An 18207-nucleotide genomic window follows, 5' to 3' on the forward strand; every position below is an offset into this window, starting at 1 on the left:
GAGCCTCACTGTTTCAATGCTCTCTGTGTGATTGGTCAGACCCAGCGACCGCGAACTCAACCCGTTTTTCGACTGTTTTCCGTACCTTGGAGACATCATGCCTCGTAGGTGTGTTGTCGGAGGGTGTAACAACACGAACAGGGACGGATTCAAGTTGCACCAGTGGCCCAAAGATGCAAAAGTGGCAAGAAATTGGACGTTTGTTCCGCACACTTTACCGACGAAAGCTATGCTACGACAGAGATGGCAAAAATGTGTGGATATCCTGCGACACTCAAAGCAGATGCATTTCCAACGATAAAGTCAAAGAAATCTGCCGCCAGACCCCCATTGAATCTGCCGGAGTGTGTGAGCAATTCAGGGACAAAGGACCTCGGTAGCACGGCAAGCAATGGCGGCAGTTTGTTCCCGCAGACGAGCGAGCTAAACCCCCTGGATGTCTTGGCTCACACCGTTCCTTATGCCACCGAAGATGATCAAGAGAAGAATATCGACCCTAGCTTCCCTGGCCTGCTGACATGAGGGTATGTCTACAGAATATATTAATTGATGAAAATTGGGCTGTCTGCACTCTCAAAGTGCATGTTGTTGCCAAATGTATTTCATATGCTGTAAACCTAGTTCATAGTTGTTAGTTTCCTTTAATGCCAAACAAACACATACCAATCGTTGGTTAGAAGGCGATCGCCGAATTTGTCCTCGCTTTCTCCCGTGTCGCTGGCTGTCGTGTCGTTTCCGTCGGTTTCGCTTGCATACGGTTCAAAGCGATATGGCTCATTTCGTTTTCGCTACCTGCCTCCACACTACAACCATCCGTTTCAATACATGCGTAAGCTGTTGAATCGCTTAAGCCGCTGAAATCCGAGTCTGAATCCGAGCTAATGTCGCTGTAGCTTGCTGTTCTTTCCACCATGTTTGTTTGTGTTGGCTTCACTATGTGACGTCACAGGAAAATGGACGGGTGGTTAAAATCAGGCACTTTGAAACTTTTTTTAGGGATATTGCGTGATGGGTAAAATTTTGAAAAAAACTTCGAAAAATATAATAAGCCACTGGGAACTGATTTGTAATGGTTTTAACAATTCTGAAATTGTGATAATGTTCCCCTTTAAGCCTTTTTTAAAAGCATCCACAATCTGTGGTGCCCTCAGGTGGTCAGGGAGAGCGTTCCGCAGAAAGCCCGGTCTCCCATTGTTCGTGGTTTTGTCCTCGGAGGTTGGAGGAGGTTATTCTGTCCGGAGCGGAGGTGTCGTGTGGAGGATTTGGGGTTGAGTAGTTCTTTGAGGTAGAGGGGGGCATTTCCATGGAGGCACTGGTGGGTTAGTAGGGAGACTTTGAATTCAATCCTGAGTGGTACAGGAAGCCAGTGAAGGGATTTGAGAGTTGGTGTGATATGGTCGTATTTCCGCACTCATCAGGATCCTAGCAGCACTATTCTGGATGTATTGCAGCTTCTGGATGTTCTTGCTGGGGATCCCGCCAAGAAGTGCGTTGCAGTAGTCTAGCCTGGAGGAGACAAAGGCGTGGACGAGCCTCACTGTTTCAATGCTCTCTGTTTGATTGGTCAGACCCGGCGACCGCGGACTCAACCCGGGCGCAAACACGCATTTTATTAGCACACACGCACACACACACACACAAAAAATCGATCGTTTCTCACGCTTCTTGAGATTTTGTTTTGAGAGAAAATATGCCTGAATGCTTGCTGTTCAACTTTGGAGCAGGCTTCGCTACACGTACTTGGAGGTCTTCCACCCCCGGGTTCCTTGGACCACCAATCATCGACATGCCAGGCTCTTCCGTGGGTACAACAGTGCTTTATTGGCAATTGTCTTTCGTCTCAATCGAGCATATGAATGGTCTCTCTCCAGAGTGTTTTTGATTGATTGAGACTTTTATTAGTAGATTGCACAGTTCAGTACATATTCCGTACAATTGACCACTAAATGGTAACACCCCAATAAGTTTTTCAACTTGTTTAAGTCGGGGTCCACGTAATCAATTCATGGTAAAAGTGTCGTTTGTCTTGCTCTCGTTCGTGTTCGTACTTCACCAACCGCCATCAACAACTCTCCCCACTCTGCATTTAACAAAGCGACAGGTGATTACAAACCCCGTTTCCATATGAGTTGGGAAATTGTGTTAGATGTAAATATAAACGGAATACAATGATTTGCAAATCCTTTTCAACCCATATTCAATTGAATGCACTACAAAGACAAGATATTTGATGTTCAAACTCATAAACTTTTTTTTTTTTTTGCAAATAATAATCAACTTAGAATTTCATGGCTGCAACACGTGCCAAAGTAGTTGGGAAAGGGCATGTTCACCACTGTGTTACATGGCCTTTCCTTTTAACAACACTCAGTAAACATTTGGGAACTGAGGAGACACATTTTTGAAGCTTCTCAGGTGGAATTCTTTCCCATTCTTGCTTGATGTACAGCTTAAGTTGTTCAACAGTCCGGGGGTCTTCGTTGTGCTATTTTAGGCTTCATAATGCGCCACACATTTTCAATGGGAGACAGGTCTGGACTACAGGCAGGCCAGTCTAGTACCCGCACTCTTTTACTATGAAGCCACGTTGATGTAACACGTGGCTTGGCATTGTCTTGCTGAAATAAGCAGGGGCGTCCATGGTAACGTTGCTTGGATTGCAACATATGTTGCTCCAAAACCTGTATGTACCTTTCAGCATTAATGGCGCCTTCACAGATGTGTAAGTTACCCATGTCTTGGGCACTAATACACCCCCATACCATCACAGATGCTGGCTTTTACACTTTGGGCCTATAACAATCCGGATGGTTCTTTTCCTCTTTGGTCCGGAGGACACGACGTCCACAATTTCCAAAAACAATTTGAAATGTGGACTCGTCAGACCACAGAACACTATTCCACTTTGTATCAGTCCATCTTAGATGAGCTCAGGCCCAGCGAAGCCAACGGCGTTTCTGGGTGTTGTTGATAAACTGTTTTCGCCTTGCATAGGAGAGTTTTAACTTGCACTTACAGATGTAGCGACCAACTGTAGTTACAGACAGTGGGTTTCTGAAGTGTTCCTGAGCCCATGTGGTGATATCCTTTACACACTGATGTCGCTTGTTGATGCAGTACAGCCTGAGGGATCGAAGGTCACGGGCTTAGCTGCTTACGTGCAGTGATTTCTCCAGATTCTCTGAAGCCTTTGATGATATTACGGACCGTAAATGGTGAAATCCCTAAATTCCTTGCAATAGCTGGTTGAGAAAGGTTTTTCTTAAACTGTTCAACAATTTGCTCACGCATTTGTTGACAAAGTGGTGACCCTCGCCCCATCCTTGTTTGTGAATGACTGAGCATTTCATGGAATCTACTTTTATACCCAATCATGGCACCCACCTGTTACCAATTTGCCTGTTCACCTGTTGGATGTTCCAAATAAGTGTTTGATGAGCATTCCTCAACTTTATCAGTATTTATTGCCACCTTTCCCAACTTCTTTGTCACATGTTGCTGGCATCAAATTCTAAAGTTAATGATTATTTGCAACAAAAAAAAAAGTTTATCAGTTTGAACATCAAATATGTTGTCTTTGTAGCATATTCAACTGAATATGGGTTGAAAATGATTTGCAAATCATTGTATTCCGTTTATATTTACATCTAACACAATTTCCCAACTCATATGGAAACGGAGTTTGTACATAAACACGCCCAGGTGGGCCATCTACGCACCTGTCGCTGATCTCGAAGCCGGTCCTGGCACACCCCGCTTCGCCGCAGGTCCGCAGGCCACGCCCCCCCACAACGTATTAAAATAAAGATCTGCCAAGTCCGCTGCAGTCGTCGGAGCTGCCAGTTCGACCAACGTGTTTTTTCTTCAGAGAATAGGCTAAGCTAGCATGACGTCGGTATGCAAGTGTAATGTTAGCATGTCGCTCACGTAGCTATGCTAGTGTTGCTAACTTTCGTGTCTCTACCCCCGCCTTGCTTCGTAGTGTTACAGTGTAATCTATTACAATGTAGTGCACTGTTACAGTTACAATTCCGGGAATATTCAAAGTTGGAAACTTTCCATGGGAATTAATGGGAATAAACATTGAATGCAACATGCTAGATGTTGCAGCATGATTATTAGCTAAAACTACCTGATTGAATGCGATTTCAGTAGAATTTCAACCCTGCACTGTGCATTCCTCCATCACGTGTGCAGTGCATTCTTCCATCACATGCCCGGATAATTCCCAGCATGCTACACACTACAGGCCACACTAGTATTTGAGCCCAAGGACTTCACCCAGTCAGGTAAATTTTGATATTACTGGGGTAAATATATTTGATCTATGGTATTTAAGTTTAATAGAGGTGTAATTGCTTGTTACTGTATGACTGTAGACTACTCCAGCAGTCTTCCACTATATATATATATATATATATATATATATATATATATATATGTATGTATGTATGTATGTATATGTATGTATATATATATATATATATATATATATATATATATATATATATATATATATATATATATATATATATATGTGTGTGTATGTGTATATATATGTGTATATATGTATGTATGTATGTATATGTGTATATATGTGTGTGTGTATGCATATATATATTTATATATATATGTGTGTGTATGCATATATATATATATATATATATATATATACATATATATATATATATATATATATATATATATATATATATATATATACATGTATGTATATATATATAATATATATATATGTATGTGTATAGCGATGTCCGATAATATTGGCCTGCCGATAAATGCGTTAAAATGTAATATCGGAAATTGTCGGTATTGTTTTGTTTTTTTATTATCGGTATCGTTTTTTTTTTTTTGTTTGTTTGTTTTTAATTAGTTTTTTTTAATTAAATCAACATAAAAAACACTAGATACACTTACAATTAGTGCACCAACCCAAAAAACCTCCCTCCCCCAAAAAGGGTTGTTTCTTTCTATTATTAATATTCTGGTTCCTACATTATATATCAATATATATCAATACAGACTTCAAGGGAGTTAATTTTACTAATTTTCATTAATTACTAGTTTCTATGTAACTGTTTTTTTATATTGTTTTACTTTCTTTTTTATTCAAGAAAATGTTTTTAATTTATTTATCTTATTTTATTTTATGATTTTTTTTTAAAAGTACCTTATCTTCACCATAGCTGGTTGTCCAAATTAGGCATAATAATGTGTTAATTCCACGACTGTATATATCGGTTGATATCGGTATCGGTAATTAAAGAGTTGGACAATATCGGATATCGACAAAAAGCCATTATCGGACATCCCTATATATATATATATATATATATATATATATATATATATATATATATATATATATATATATATATATGTATATATACAATGTGTATATGTATATATATATATATATATATATATATATATATGTGTATATATGTATGTATATATACATATGTGTGTGTATATGTGTATGTATGTATATATATGTACATATAATATATATATATATATGTGTATATATATATATATATATATATATATATATATATATATATATATATATATATATATATATATATATGTGTGTGTGTATATATATGTATGTGTGTGTTCAGTGTTGTAGACCTGCTGCTACGCTACTGTATGTTAATGTTGGTCATTACGGTGGTACTTGGAGAGCCAAGTGTTTTCTAAGGTGCCACTTGGTGAAAAAACGTTTGAGAACCACTGCGATAAACTATAGTCAAGGTATTGGATCAGGACTTTATTATGGATAAGATTTGAGGCCAAAAAGTCGGATTGACTTAGGAGGTCAAAAATGTTGATTGAGACATCCATAATTAAAATGACTACATAAACAGCGTAGGGAATGGAATAATACTGCCTGTACATGTGGTCATGTGACATGCTGCTGGAACCCAAATAATTCAGTCTGTGCACATAAAATAACAATAAAGTATCTTTGATGATGCTTCAGTGTCTTTTCCTCGCAGCTGCCAATCAAACGCAGGAAGCAAAGTGCTGACAGAGCGAGAAGAGAACAATAACTTATCTCGTTATTTATCATTCATTATTTCTTGGATAAAACCGGGAGGATTTACGCGCACGAGGCTACCTGGGATTATTCTTTTAATTAGGAGCGCCATTGGAAAAGAAAGCTGGCAGCCTACAAGGTCATGGTTGTTCCACAGGAAGGGAAACTAAATCTGCTGATGCAGTGAACCCGTTCAGCCACCGGGGCGGCGCCGCCTGGCAGAGCGTGATCTCGCAGACGCGCGCTCCCTCGTGGAGGCCAGGTTATCTCCCGCCAACACACGCGCACTGACAGTGATGGACAGGGCTCGGGGAAGGTGATTGCGTTAGGAAGCGCGCACACTCGAGCGGGCCCCGCCCACATGTCAGGTCCCATGGCGACCGGGATTGGAGACGATGGCGGCCCTCGACTCTTCCATCCATCCTGCGCTGTCAGCCGAACACGCTAATGGAGACTAATCAACTGCCAGGGCCGACACACGGTGCACTACATCTCCCGGCTTCCCGGACCACCCCGGATAACTTCCCAGCATCCTTTTACGTATGAGTGATAGCAAGATCAATCCGACCACTTCATTAGGAACACCTGCGCAATAAAATACAACACAACAATTATGTTCACTTTTTTGATGTAATACAAGTCACGTATTTTGTGTGTGTGTATAGATATATATATATATATATTAGAGATGTCCGATAATATCGGCCTGCCGATATTATCGGCCGAAAAATGCGTTAAAATGTAATATTGGAAATTATCGGTATCGGTTTTTTATTATCGGTATCGGTTTTTTATTTTATTTTTTTAATTTTTTATTAAATCAACAATTAAAAAGCAATTAAGTTACTTTAACAAAACATTTATTGAATTACTAACTGAATTACTATTTAATACTTGTATTAATTACTAGTAAACTTAATGTGTTCATTTAAAAAAACAAAAAACAATTGAATATACAGCATATGCAGTTGAGAGATGTTTCATGAGAGCAGAGTGACGTGTGAGGTCGGCAAGAGCGTGCTCTGAACAGTGTTGTAGCCGATGTTCCCTCTGATTTTTCATGCGTGTGAGCAAACGCAAAAACTCCCTGAGCATTCAGTGGAGCCCATGTGAGCAACATCAGATGTGCACACTGTGGCTACACCAGCAGCACACCTGTCCCAAACCTGACTAAATAACAAGTTCAATCTCCATCCATCCATCCATTTTCTACCGCTTGTCCCTTTCGGGGTCGCGGTGGGTGCTGGAGCCATTCTCTCATTATTATAATCAAATGACAGCTGTCATTTCCATGAGGTTATTTTCTAATATAAGTGTTTAGGCCCACTTACAATGACAATAACAAAAAATATTGTTTTTCATGAACTGTGTACTTGTATTGTTTGTCTGGGCGGAGGTCCTGCTTTGGAAATAATTTGTACCCCTTTCAGACATTGCATTTAGTTCCCATTAAAACATTCACATGTTGCACAATGAGATGTAAGCAGGGGATCATGTGTACATTCCTGCAACTTCCTGTTTGTAAAAAATATATTTTTATTAGTATTTATTTAATATACTAACAGCATTTTATGATTAATATTTATAAATTAAGATTCCTAATAAATGACACTAGAATAAGCACACAATTGATTGGTAAATCATAGTGTAACGACCTGGAATGACACTTTATGTGTGGTGTTGGAGTTGTCCGACTTTTTGTGTGGCTCTAAACGCATCACTGGCTAAGTGCCACATGTGCATGTGTTGGCGCAAGTGAGAAAGAGCGAGCGGCTGCTGTTGATATAACAAAGTTGCTTTTGGTCTGGTTTGTACTGCAGAAAATGACCACTTTTGCTAGATATCTTTTTTTTTTTTTTACTAATGTTTTGGTGATGTGTTTATGGCCGACAATAAAGAGTTTTGCTCAGTAAAGTGATGGATGGAATTCACTTTACTGAGCAATATTTGAACAATGATGACGAAAACTGTTTTCGCTGTCGTGTCCGTGTGTCGAAAATTGTTATGATTTTGTGCGTGGCATAGATTTGCGGTGCGCAGAGGACGCTTGAGCAGTGCGCCATTGCACAGGCGCGCACCTTAGAGGGAACATTGGTTGTAGCTCAGCTGTGTTTGTTTGCTCAGCAGCAGCATGTTTGCCAGCGGTTACGGGCAATCCCTGTTGAATCTTTTCACTGGATTGTGTTAACGCTGGTTAAAAAAGGGATGGAATGTTCTTTGATGGCTGCAGTCTCCTTGTCCACAAACGGAGTATTGCAAGATTGCAAGCTTGTCACTTCACTCATTGATTGCTTGTTCATTATTCCCACATAGTAGTAGTGTGTACGTATATTACATGTTTGCTGTGTGATGTTGCCTTCTATTTAACATCAGGTTTATTTTAGTGTGGGTGTTGCTTTCGTTCGTAGCAAGTTACTAGCGCATCACGTTACATCAAGCGTATCGGTAACGGCATTGTCGTAAAAAGTAAAATTACTCGTTAGTAACTGGCCAGTGATGTGTTGTTATGGCCAGCAAGGCCTTCTCTGCTGGCCTAACATAAATTATGATCATAGATTAATAAAAGTTAATTTTAATCTACTTTCCATAAAATATTCATCATATTCTCTTCATGTTTTATTAGGCTCCAGTGTTGCTTGTTTTTACGTTGAAGCTTTTATCCAATCAGATTTCAGCGAGCTTGTTGCCAGCGCTGCGTGAATTCTGCCGGATAGACAGTTGATAGACAGTTGCGCTAGCCAATCAGATCGCGAGTTGTTGACAGTAGCCCATCTAGGTAGCCTTACGCTAAACATGACTGTGATTGGATTTTCACTTGTCACTCCCCAAGTGAGAATCCCATCACAAGTTGTCATTTGCGAAAAGCAGGGAAGGGGCGCCGGAGCCATACCCGGACAACGGAGAAATCATCGGTTTTCACTTTTTTAACTCACAAACAAAAAGTTCAAAATTGTATTTTTCATTTTTACACATTTAATATGTTCCTTATAGAGATGTCCGATAATATCGGACTGCCGATACTATCGGCCGATAAATGCTTTAAAATGTAATATTGGAAATTATCGGTATTGGTTACAAAAAGTAAAATGTATGACTTTTTAAAACGGACGTAGGGAGGAGTACACAGCGCCAATAAACCTTAAAGGCACATAATATCTACGGCTTTTCACACACACAAGTGAATGCAATTCATAATTGATCAACAGCCATACAGGTCACACTGAGGGTGGCCGTATAAACAACTTGAACACTGTTACAAATATGCCCCAGACTGTGAAACCACACCAAACAGGAATGACAAAGACATTTCGGGAGAACATCCGCACCGTAACACAACATAAACACAACAGAACAAATACCCAGAATCCCTTGCAGCACTAACTCTTCCGGGACGCTACAATATACACCCCCCGGTACCCCCTATTCCCCCGCCCACCTCAACCTCCTCATGCTCTCTCAGGGAGAGCATGTCCCAAATTCCAAGCTGCTGTTTTGAGGCATGTTAAAAAAAAAAAAGCACTTTGTGACCCAATAATAAATACGGCAGTGCCATGTTGGCATTTTTTTTCCATAACTTGAGTTGATTTATTTTGGAAAACCTTGTTACATTGTTTAATGCATCTAGCGGGGCATCACAACAAAATTAGGCATAATAATGTGTTAATTCCACGACTGTATATATCAGTATCGGTTGATATCGGAATCGTTAATTAAGAGTTTCGGAATAGCGGACCTTTCTAGTTATTTACAATTATTTTAATTTAGACAGTATTACATAAGGTATGTTTTAAATGACGCGGGTTCATTGATTTTTTAATGTGCCGAAATGCAGCCTGTTTCGTACACTGTTGAGGTGCTTCAATGTCCAGTAGTGCACAAGTGTGTTCCTGTATAGAGTTTCTCCACCCGTGGTCATGTGGTGACATCAATGATGGTATTTACTAAAGTCGGACCAAGTAGGACATGACTGAAGGCCTAGGTGGGAAACGCACAGTAACTGGTTGTTTTATGGTGCGGTGACCGCCTTGCCCGGACACGCTCATAAAGCGCTTACAAAATGCACAAAAATAAAGTGCCGCGTGGCGAGGCGCTGATGAAAGAGCGTGTAAATCGTGGGAGAGCCGCGAGTCATAAACCCTCCTTCTCTCCAGCGCTGACGAGGGCGTCCGCTCGCAGCTTCCACTTCGTCGCGTCCCTCGCTGGCATGAGAACGTCAGAACATCGCCGTGCAATAGGTCCAAAATGGTTCAACTATCTATTTCCATTAAACATTAGCGAACGGGCGGAATAGCTCGGTTGGTAGAGTGGCCGTGGCAGCAACTTGAGGGTTCCAGGTTCGATTCCCGCTTCCGCCATCCTAGTCAAAGCCATTGTGTCCTTGGGCAAGACACTTTACCCACGAGCTCCCAGTGCCACCCACACAGGTTTAAATGTAACTTAGATATTGGCTTTCACTATGTAAAAGTCACTAGAGAAAAGCGCTATATACAAACCCCGTTTCCATATGAGTTGGGAAATTGTGTTAGATGTAAATATAAACGGAATACAATGATTTGCAAATCCTTTTCAACCCATATTCAATTGAATGCACTACAAAGACAACATATTTGATGTTCAAACTCATAAACTTTAGTTTTTTTTTGCAAATAATAATTAACTTAGAATTTCATGGCTGCAACACGTGCCAAAGTAGTTGGGAAAGGGCATGTTGACCACTGTGTTACATGGCCTTTCCTTTTAGCAACACTCAGTAAATGTTTGGGAACTGAGGAGACACATTTTTTAAGCTTCTCAGGTGGAATTCTTTCCCATTCTTGCTTGATGTACAGCTTAAGTTGTTCAACAGTCCGGGGGTCTCCGTTGTGGTATTTTAGGCTTCATAATGCGCCACACATTTTCAATGGGAGACAGGTCTGGACTACAGGCAGGCCAGTCTAGTACCCGCACTCTTTTACTATGAAGCCACGTTGATGTAACACGTGGCTTGGCATTGTCTTGCTGAAATAAGCAGGGGCGTCCATGGTAACGTTGCTTGGATGGCAACATATGTTGCTCCAAAGCCTGGAGGTACCTTTCAGCATTAAAGGCGCCTTCATAGATGTGTAAGTTACCCATGTCTTGGGCACTAATACACCCCCATACCATCACAGATGCTGGCTTTTCAACTTTGCGCCTATAACAATCTGGATGGTTCTTTTCCTCTTTGTTCCGGAGGACACGACATCCAGTTTCCAAAAACAATTTGAAATGTGGACTCGTCAGACCACAGAACACTTTTCCACTTTGTATCAGTCCATCTTAGATGAGCTCAGGTTCAGCGAAGCCAACAACGTTTCTGGGTGTTGTTGATAAACGGTTTTCACCTTGCATAGGAGAGTTTTAACTTGCACTTACAGATGTAGCGACCAACTGTAGTTACTGACAGTGGTTTTCTGAATTGTTCCTGAGCCTATGTGGTGATATCCTTTACACACTGATGTCGCTTGTTGATGCAGTACAGCCTGAGGGATCGAAGGTCACGGGCTTAGCTGCTTATGTGCAGTGATTTCTCCAGATTCTCTGAACCCTTTGATGATATTACGGACCGTAGATGGTGAAATCCCTAAATTCCTTGCAATAGCTGGTTGAGAAAGGTTTTTCTTAAACTGTTCAACAATTTGCTCACGCATTTGTTGACAAAGTGGTGACCCTCGCTCCATCCTTGTTTGTGAATGACTGAGCATTTCATGGAATCTACATTTATACCCAATCATAGCACCCACCTGTTCCCAATTTGCCTGTTCACCTGTGGGATGTTCCAAATAAGTGTTTGATGAGCATTCCTCAACTTTATCAGTATTTATTGCCACCTTTCCCAACTTCTTTGTCACGTGTTGCTGGCATCAAATTCTAAAGTTAATGATTATTTGCAAAAAAAAAAAAAAAAATGTTTATCAGTTTGAACATCAAATATGTTGTCTTTGTAGCATATTCAACTGAATATGGGTTGAAAATGATTTGCAAATCATTGTATTCCGTTTATATTTACATCTAACACAATTTCCCAACTCATATGGAAACAGGGTTTGTAAATATCATTCACTTCACTTCACAAACGTCACAACAGCCAAGTGTTTTCATGGAGCGACAAGCAGAACGTCAGCAACGGTCGAGGAAAGCAGAGCGAAATATTGACTGTAGGAAAGGGGCTGTTAGCATCTCTGCTAAAGCTACACAACAAACTTTTGCAGTGTTTTTGTGTCTGTCAGAAGCGAGCAAACAGTTAAAAACGTCGACAGGATGACTACCGTATTTTCCAGACCATAAGGCGCACCGGATTATAAGGCGCACTGCCGATGAATGGTCTATCTATGATCTTTTTTCATATATAAGGCGCACCGGATTATAAGGCGCACTGCCGATGAATGGTCTGTTAAAAAAAAATAAAATCTTTTTTCATATATAAGGCGCACCGGATTATATGGCGCACTGCCGATGAATGGTCTATTTATGATCTTTTTTCATATATAAGGCGCACCGGATTATAAAGGGCACTGCCGATTAATGGTCTGTTTTTTATATCTTCTTTCATATATAAGGCGCAGCGGATTATAAGGCGCACTACCGATGAATGGTCTATTTATGATCTTTTTTCATATATAAAGCGCACCGGATTATAAGGCGCACTGCCGATGAATGGTCTGTTAAAAAAAAAAAAATCTTTTTCATATATAAGGCGCACCGGATTATATGGCGCACTGCCGATGAATGGTCTATTTATGATCTTTTTTCATATATAAGGCGCACCGGATTATAAAGGGCACTGCCGATGAATGGTCTGTTTTTTATATCTTCTTTCATATATAAGGCGCAGCGGATTATAAAGCGCACTGCCGATGAATGGTCTATTTATGATCTTTTTTCATATATAAAGCGCACTGGATTATAAAATGCACTGCCGATGAACGGTCTGTTTTTCTTAATCTTTTTTCATATATAAGGCGCACCGTATTATAAAGCGCACTGCCGATGAATGGTCTATTTATGATCTTTTTTCATACATAAAGCGCTTCGGATTATAAGGCGCTCTGCCCATGAATGGTCTATTTATGATCTTTTTTCATATATAAGGCGCACCGGATTATAAGGCGCACAGCTGATGAATGGTCTATTTATTATCTTTTTTCGTATATTAGGCGCACCGGATTATAAAGCGCACTGCCGATGAATGGTCTATTTATGATCTTTTTCCATATATAAGGCGCACCGGATTATAAGGCGTACAGCAGATGAATGGTCTATTTATCTTATTTCATATATAAGGCGCACTGGATTATAAAGTGCACTGCCGATGAACGGTCTGTTTTTTTAATCTTTTTTCATATATAAGGCGCACCGGATTATAAAGCGCACTGCCGATGAATGGTCTATTTATGATCTTTTTTTCATATATAAAGCGCACCGGATTATAAGGCGCACTGCCGATGAATGGTCTGTTTTTTTATATATCTTCTTTCATATATAAGGCGCAGCGGATTATAAGGCGCACTACCGATGAATGGTCTATTTATGATCTTTTTTCATATATAAGGCGCACCGGATTATAAAGCGCACTGTCGATGAATGGTCTGTAAAAAAAAAAAAAACTTTTTTCATATATAAGGCGCACTGCCGATGAATGGTCTATTTATGATCTTTTTTTCATATATAAGGCGCACCGGATTATAAAGCGCACTGCTGATGAATGGTCTGTTTTTTATATCTTCTTTCATATATAAGGCGCAGCGGATTATAAGGCGCACTGCCAATGAATGGTCTATTTATGATCTTTTTTCATATATAAGGCGCACTGGATTATAAAGTGCACTGCCGATGAACGGTCTGTTTTTTTAAATCTTTTTTCATACATAAGGCGCACCGGATTATAAAGCGCACTGCCGATGAATGGTCTATTTTTGATCTTTTTTCATATATAAGGTGCACCGGATTATAAGGCGCATTAAAGGAGTCATATTATTAGTATTTTTTTCTAAATGTAAAAGACTTCCTTGTGGTCTACATAACATGTGATGGTGATTCTTTGGTCAAAATGTTGCATAGATGATGTTTTACAGATCATCTTAAAGCCGCTTTCTGACAGTCGCTTCCGGATGTGTCCGTTTTGTGGGCGGTCTTATTTACGTGGCTCACCTTCGGCAGCGTCTTCTCCCCGTCATCTTTGTTGTAGCGGTGTAGCGTGCAAGGACGGGAGTGGAAGAAGTGTCAAAAGATGGAGCTAACTGTTTTAATGACATTCAGACTTTTTTACAATATATACCCACCATGCAATTGGTCCCCACCATGCAATGGGTCCCCACTCTGCAATTGGTCCCCACTCTGCAATCGGTCCCCACTCTGCAATCGGTCCCCACTCTGCAATAGGTCCCCACTCTACAATAGGTACCCATCATGCAATAGGTCCCCACTCTGCAATCGGTCCCCACTCTGCAATCGTCCCCACTCTGCAATAGGACCCCACTCTGCAATAGGTACCCACCATGCAATAGGTCCCCACTCTGCAATAGGTCCCCACCATGCAATAGGTCCCCACTCTGCAATAGGTCCCCACCATGCAATAGGTCCCCACTCTGCAATCGGTCCCCACTCTGCAATATGTCCCCACCCTGCAATCGGTCCCCACTCTGCAATCGGTCCCCACTCTGTAATCGGTCCCCACTCTGCAATAGATACCCACTCTGCAATAGGTCCCCACTCTGCAATAGATCCCCACCATGCTATAGTTCCCCACTCTGCAATCGGTCCCCACTCTGCAATGGTCCCCACTCTGCAATCGTCTCCACTCTGCAATAAGTACCCACCATGCAATAGGTCCCCACTCTGCAATAGGTCCCCACCATGCAATAGGTCCCCACTCTGCAATCGGTCCCCACTCTGCAATCGGTCCCCACTCTGCAATCGGTACCCACTCTGCAATTGGTCCCCACCATGCAATTGGTCCCCACTCTGCAATCGGTCCCCACTCTGCAATAGGTCCCCACTCTGCAATATATACCAACCATGCAATAGATCCCCACCATGCAATAGGTCCCCACTCTGCAATAGGTCCCCACTCTGCAATCGGTCCCCACCATGCAATAGGTCCCCACTCTGCAATAGTTCCCCACTCTGCTATCGGTACCCACCAGGCAATAGGTCCCCACTCTGCAATCGTCCCCACTCTGCAATAGGTACCCACCATGCAATAGGTCCCCACTCTGCAATATGTCCCCACCATGCAATAGGTACCCACCATGCAATTGGTCCCCACTCTGCAATAGGTCCCCACTCTGCAATAGGTACGCACCATGCAATCGGTCCCCACTCTGCAATATGTCCCCACTCTGCAATAGGGCCCCACTCTGCAATAGGTACCCACCATGCAATAGGTACCCACTCTGCAATATGTCCCCACTCTGCAATAGGGCCCCACTCTGCAATAGGTACCCACCATGCAATAGGTACCCACTCTGCAATATGTCCCCACCATGCAATCGGTCCCCACTCTGCAATATGTCCCCACCATGCAATAGGTCCCCACTCTGCAATGGGTCCCCACCAAGGTGCGTCCCCAGATGACTAAGACGTCACCAGAGCTGATAACTCCATCACACATTTCAAGGTGATATTTAAAGAATCCCCACGTCTCCAATTATACTGCAGCAGTCGTCATGGCGATAGGTGAGTGACATGAGAAAGCAACTCCCCCTCCCTCCCCCACACACACTTCAGCACCCCCCCCCCCCCCCCCCCCCAAGTTATAAGGCGGCGCTGCAGAAGGGGTCAGCGGGAAAGCGGCGCTCCCGAGTGTCTTTCCGGGGGGAGATTAGTGGCGGGGAGCTGGGATTTATCCCCGCAGCACGCCGGCTTCTCCGCCAGAATTGAATGGCGCTTATTGAAGGCGAGTGTGACATTGAGTCCAGAATTCACGGTCATCTCTTGTTTTTTTTTTCTGCTTTTTTCTGCTGCCGCCTGAAGCCAAGATGCTCATAAAAGTCTTGTTAGAAGACCAAATTGTCTTCTGGAAATGATGGATTGCAACATAAGGACCTTTTTTTTTTTTCATGCTGGAGCATGAAAGTAAAAGGCAGGAGTTGTTCATTATACTACTTACTGTAGTATAATATATTTCATTATACTACTTGCTGCAGTATAATATATTTCATTATACTACTTACTGTAGTATAATATATTTCATTATACTACTTACTGCAGTATAATATATTTCATTATACTACTTACTGTAGTATAATATATTTCATTATCCTGCTTACTGCAGTATAATATATTTCATTATACTACTTACTGTAGTATTATATATTTCATTATACTACTTACTGTAGTATTATATATTTCATTATACTACTTAATGTAGTATAATATATTTCATTATACTACTTACTTTAGTAAAATATATTTCATTATACTACTTACTGCAGTATAATAGATGTCTATACTACTTACTGTAGTATAATATATTTCATTATACTACTTAATGTAGTATAATGAAATATATTATACTACTTACTGTAGTATAATATATTTCATTATACTACTTACTGCAGTATAATAGATTTCATTATACTACTTACTGTAGTATAATAGATTTCATTATACTACTTACTGTAGTATAATGAAATATATTATACTACTTACTGTAGTATAATATATTTCATTATACTACTTACTGCAGTATAATATATTTAATTATACTACTTACTGTAGTATAATATATTTCATTATACTACTTACTGCAGTATAATATATTTCATTATACTACTTACTGTAGTATAATATATTTCATTATACTACTTACTGCAGTATAATATATTTCATTATACTACATACTGCAGTATAATATATTTCATTATACTACTTACTGTAGTATAATATATTTCATTATACTTCTTCGTCCTGTTAAGAGACACAATGTATTTGTCGCCATGGAGGCGGGGATTAGTGATTAGGAAGTAGCTGAAACACTGCGGAGGGACGTTAGCCGCTAGCCAGCTATGTTTTAAAGCAGTGGTCCCCAACTTTTTAGTAGCTGTGGACCGGTCAACGCTTAAAAATGTGTCTTTTTTATTTTTATTTTTATTTTTTTTTTACCATAAAGAAATACAATCATGTGTGCTTACGGACTGTATCCCTGCAGACTGTATTGATCTATATTAATATATAATGTATATATTGTGTTTTTATGTTGATTTAATTAAAAAAAAAAAAAAGATTATTTTTTTTAAATTATTATTTCTTCCACGACCCGGTGGTTGGGGACCACTGTTTTAAAGCACTGCTTACAGGGCGGTGCTTCAGAGTTTATAGCTTCATCTTTATTGTTAGTTTTGAAGCCAAACTACATCCATTCTCCCTCTTCTGTCTCCACACTGTTTCTGCTTGTAAGTGTTGACTCACGTGCACCTCGGTTCATATTACCAGCAATGCCACCACGGCCTGTCATCATGTCAAAAAAAAAAAGTAGTGGTATTGTAGTACCGTTATTAATCCATTAGTACAGTGGTTCTCAAATGGGGGTACGCGTACCCCTGGGGGTACTTGAAGGTATGCCTAGGGGTACGTGAGATTTTTTCAAAATATTCTAAAAATAGCAACAATTCAAAAATCCTTTATAAATATAAAGAAAAACCTATCTTTTTTTCCAAATAGTTCAAGAAAGACCACTACAAATGAGCAATATTTTGCACTGTTATACAATTTAATAAATCAGAAACTGATGACATAGTGCTGTATTTTACTTCTTTATCTATTGTTTTCAACCAAAAATGCTTTGCTCTGATTAGGGGGTACTTGAATTAAAAAAAAAATTCACAGGGGGTACATCACTGAAAAAAGGTTGAGAACCACTGCATTAGTACTTTATTAGTACTGGTATACCGTACAACAGTGGTCCCCAACCTTTTTGTAACTGCGGACCGGTGAACGCTTGAAAATTTGTCCCACGGAATTATTATTTTATTATTTTATTTTTTTTGTCATAAAAAAATACAATTATGTGTGCTTACGGACTGTATCCCTGCAGACTGTAATGCTCTATATTGATATCTTGTTGTTTTTTTTTATGTTCATTTAATAAAAAGAATAACAATTTTTTAAAATGTTTAAATTTATTT

The 18207-nt window shown here is 40.2% G+C and overlaps 1 protein-coding gene across 3 annotated transcripts in view; it reads left to right on the forward strand.

The window, feature by feature from the left end:
* The window catches only part of rftn1b (raftlin, lipid raft linker 1b), a 346988-nt gene that overhangs the window by 36962 nt on the left and 291819 nt on the right, over positions 1 to 18207 (forward strand). The window lies entirely within an intron of this gene.

This window comes from Nerophis lumbriciformis, linkage group LG04 (assembly GCF_033978685.3).
Source record: "Nerophis lumbriciformis linkage group LG04, RoL_Nlum_v2.1, whole genome shotgun sequence".
In the NCBI taxonomy this organism is placed as follows: Eukaryota; Metazoa; Chordata; class Actinopteri; order Syngnathiformes; family Syngnathidae; genus Nerophis; species Nerophis lumbriciformis.